Genomic DNA, 5,058 nt, shown 5'->3' with positions numbered 1-5,058 from the left:
CTTATGGTATAGGGTGTGATGTTGATACACATGTACTTAGTGAAATTGTTCTATAAAACTCTAATAGCTAGCACCTTCCAGACAGTTCTTGGCATTTTCATGAGAATTTTCAGTCTGTTGAAGTTGGGGCTGGAGAGAGTCCTCCGTGGATAAGTGTGCACACTGCCCTTGCAGAGCCCCCACTTAGGTTCCCGGAACTCCTATCAAACAGCCTACAATTGTCTGGAACTCCAGTTCCAGAAAAATCTACCGCTTCAGACCTCTGGGAGCACTGCATTTATGTGCACATTCAGACACATACACAAAACCAAAAGTAATTTTAAAACATATCTTTAAAGTTCAAAAGAAATATCTAAGCAGAGACACATTACTATTATCTATTGCTACCATGATGCACAGTAGATCTGAATTTATTCCTGTTATCCAGCTGAAACTTTGTGCACCTTTGCCAACATCTCACCTTTCCTCCAAATGCAAGACCCCACTATCCACTCTTCTGCTTCATTTTTGTATGAGTTCCACCTTGGAGATTCATCCTGTGAGTGAGATCATTATCTATCATTCTTTCCTGGCTTATTTAAGTCAGCATGAAATACTTTAGGTTTATTCATGTTGTTGCAAATGACAAAATTTCCCTGTTTTGAAGCTTTAATAGTATTCAACTATGTGTGTGTGTGTGTGTGTGTGTGTGTGTGTGTGTGTGTGTGTCTTGAGCAGTACTAAATGGCTTGTGCACACAGGTGCGCGCATGCACGCAAACACAAACACACACATACACACACACATGAATACATTTTCTTTCTTCATTCATTCACTGACAAGCACTTAGGCTGCTTCAAATTTTGGGTAGTGTGGGTAATGTTGCAAATGTGCAGTGCAGACATGTTTTTTCACATGTTCACTTCAGATACACAATCAGGAGCAGAATATCTAGATCACAGAAGAAGAATTATTAGGTCTTGGATCAGTATATGGCAAAAGCTCCTATTGGAAAATTCTGCTAGAAGAGAAAAATATGAGAACTAAAACAGTGTTTTCAACTTGGGTCTCACAGACAACCCATCATGTTATTTTGATGCAGGATAATTTTTACCCAGATGTTCTCTGCGACATAATGCCTATGAATCAGAATTGTTTTCAATTTTGCATTCTTCTTAGTGTATATACTGCATAGATTAACCTCATCTACTATTCCTTTTGTTTAGGTTTATTGAAATTTTTCTTACAATATATTTTGATTATATTCTTTTCCTTCCCACAACTCCTCCAAGAACCTACCTATCCAGGTTCATGTTCATTTTCTCTGTGTCTCTGTCTTTGTATATCTCTCTCTGTGTCTCTCTCTGTCTGTCTCTTTCCCACACACACACACACAAACAAAAATCAAGCAAAAACCAGTAAGATGAAAAATATATATTAACAAAGCCTACAGGAATATATGTATTGTCCCAAATCCATTACTTCCAGATTCATAGCAGACCCACATCCTCCATGATTCCTAAGGCATCGGTCCAACATGCTATTATCCTTCTCAGACGTACAGTAGTTTGCTTTTAAAAAAATAAGTACTTAAAATAATTGTCTCTGTAGCATTCAAGGCCCATTTGAGTCTGGCTGTGACTCATCATGCTAATTTTCTCTAGAGTCCTTCATTCTCCCTATTTTCATGTTTGCTGTGTTATAATATAACTAGTCTGAGAATATCTACTCTGTGGATCTCATTGTCTCTATGGTCATGTTAAACCTGGTCCTTGCCCAAGAAGACTCAGTTGAAATACTTCATTAGCACATTAGCAAAACCTTTCCTGGTCATCTCTAATGGAAGGGATCTCGATCTCTCTCTCTCTCTCTCTCTCTCTCTCTCTCTCTCTCTCTCTCTCTCTCTCTCGTTGGATCTGAAGGTACATGATGTGAGTAAGAACACTACTTATACTAGCACATCTGTGAATCTGTGAGCAGTCTTCATTGTCTACTTGATTGGATGAAGAGATGTCTAGGAGACTAGCATACTTCCAGGTGTGTCTGTGAAGCAGATTCCAGAGAAGAATTAGGAGTGTTTACCATATCGCTGGAATTAATATTTGAATAGGTGGTTGAGATATGATGGAGGCCTGAAAGGTAGAGCTGGTTGACAGAAGTAGGCCACTGGGGTGTGTGTCTTTGCCCTGACTCCTTTCTGACCTGGCTCTGCTTCTCGCTGCTACTAGTTGAAGACCTTTGTTCTGCCACCTCTTTCCACAATACCGAGAACCTCGGAGACCATAGCCACGATGTTTTGTTAAGTGTTCTATCATGGTGATGAAAGCACTGTGTTGCTATGTATCTGCAGTTCATAAGCTGGTTCTGCCCCTTACTACATACTGTGAACTTACGTAAGCCATTTCATCTCTCTTCATGTCCGCTGTTTCATTTGAAAAGTGGGACAATCGTAGCATCTACTAGCAGGTGAAAGTTGTAAAGATGAAGTAAAATAATATACATGAAGCAGCTGTGGGGATCAGGAAACCTAGATCGTAAAGTGCTTGCCTTGAAATCATAAGGACCTGAATTTGATCCCCATAATCCAAGCAACACAGTCTAATGGTATACACTTGTGATCCTAGCACTGGGAAGGCAGAGACATGTGAGTCCCTGGCTGCCTGCTGGCCAGCCAGCCTAGCCTACTTGACAAGGTCTAGGCCAGTGAGAGACTCTCAGTAAAACACGGTGGATATTGCCTGGGGTTGACTTACAGCCTACAGACTTGCATGGGTGTGTGCACACATGGACGCAAGTAGTTGGCTAGTTTTATGCATGTCACTTTCCTGTATAACAGTCATTGTAAGTCCCTTGGGGAAAGTAATTGAGATAGATTTACCTATGCATTCCAGGTCTCTAGTTCAAGCCCTATTTCTAGCTAACATTTCTATTTATTGAATAAAGCAGGAATGGCCAGGCTCCAGTTCCTCTCGCATTCTACCCTAATGCAAAGCCAGTGTGAAGCTTCTCCACTGGGCTAAGTGTGCGCACATAGTTGAAACTCTTCATACATACCTGAGACTCATCCCTCACTACTAGTCTTCAATTTTAAGCATGAATATTTAGAATGGCAATAGTAAAGTACTTTTAATTTTAGAAATAGTTCATTAAAATAAAAAAACCAATTCATTAAGGCACAAAAAGCGCCTCATTATAGGATTATAGACGAACATGAATTACACAAAATTAATCCAAATGTCTTCTTTATATTCAACTAGCATCATATTTTCTTCCTTCACTGATACTGGTTTATTTTCCAAAAGAAAAAGGGTTATTTTCTTTGATAAATTAATCAAGACTGCCACCTATTTGCTACTGGGAAGAAATGCCACTTTATGTGGCAGCCTTCCCATTACTAACTGAAATGTAGTAAGTTCCTTCTGAGACCCTGCCATACAGCCCAATGAATCCAGAGAGATTTTTCTCTGAAAGAAGATGAAAGAGCATTTGTTCTACTTCATAAAAAACTATAACTCCACTCTTGGTGAGATATATACACAGGCATTCATAGCAATAACTGCACAGTGAACAAATACAAAAACATATCTTTTCTTGCTATTCTCTATTTGAGCTACCACATTAAAATGCACAATCCTGAGTGAGATTTGAACATATAATGAATGTATATTTTTGGTGTAGTTGTATACTAAATTTTGTAGTGGCATTTCATTTGTATTTTAATAAATAAAGCTTGCCTGAAGATCAGAGAGTAAAACAACCCCACTGGTCAGTCTTATAGGCTAGTCTGTAACACACACCTTTAATGCCAGTAGCCACATTAGTTTGCCATAGAAACCAGGCAGTGCATGCCTTTAATCCCAGTGGTGCATGCCTTTAATCCCAGCTCTAGAGAGGATTATAAAATTGGAGGAGACGACTCACAGACACAGTGTCATTCTGAGATTACTGGAGGCAGGATCACCATTTTCAGACTGAGGTTGAGGTAAGAGTCAGTGGCTGGCTGCTTTGCTTTTCTGGTATTCAGGTTGAACCCCAATTTCTGTCTCTGAGTTTATATTAATTGTGCTTCAAAATTTTGTTGGGAATATGTTTATGTTAAACAGTTCTCATTGATATCTAAAATTCAAACTTAACTTCACACCTTGAATTTTTAATTTTATATCTAGGATATCTACTCCAGTTCTTTTCCCTAGAAATCTCCATTTTGAGACCTAGAGTTATGTCCTGGAGGTTGCTCACAAATTACTATCCCTTCGGGTCTGGTTTTGGTTTGCATCTGCTCAATGGGAAGTAATAGAATAAGATATAAATTGGGAAAGGGAAAGCGACAACATTTATCCCATCCATTCATGCTTCTGGTAATGACAGTAGTCATCACTAGCCACAAATCCAATTCTTTAGCTGCCAGTTCTTGCCTCCAAGCTCTCTTCAGATTATGGCATTACCTTCTTCTCCAGCTGTCCCTTTAGAGAGGCTTCAGATACTAATGGCTCCTCACAAGTAAAGATTTCTGGTGCCTTCCACAGTCTATGATGGTTCCTTGACCCTTACTATAACCCTAAAACATGTCTACTTACTCAGTAATTCTCCACTAACTCCCCCAGTGTGTCATTGGTGTTCCGGTTTACTCAATCTCCAAATGGCATAGGGTACAAATCTACAGTATGAAAATAAATATTCCTATCACTTTGAGTTCATCCTCTGAGGACCCTACAAATTCCAAATATATATTATTTCTTAGTTTACAGTAAATGTTAAGTAAAATTTCACCTTGTCTGCAGGAAACAACAACACAATCTAACTGTGCAGGGAAAACAAATGCCACTGAACAAAATCAAAAAGAAATGACGCCAGGAGTCTCATGCCTGTCATTTTTACATTTAATCCATCTCCGGAGTGATGGTGTTTAGGTGTGTTGGTGGCAAACAGTGCCTTGAAAGCTCTGGCAGCTGCATGAGTTGCTCTGATGGTGATACAGGGTGCTTCCAGGCTTGGCCAAGCCCAGAAAATGCTAGAGGCCCGAAAAATCTCTCAGATACTGTGGCACCATAAAGAATGAGGCTGAGAATTCTCTGTTCA

This window comes from Microtus ochrogaster, chromosome X (assembly GCF_000317375.1).
Source record: "Microtus ochrogaster isolate Prairie Vole_2 chromosome X, MicOch1.0, whole genome shotgun sequence".
NCBI lineage: Eukaryota > Metazoa > Chordata > Mammalia > Rodentia > Cricetidae > Microtus > Microtus ochrogaster.
The sequence above is the reverse complement of the archived record's forward strand: the minus strand, read 5'-3'. Positions refer to the sequence as shown.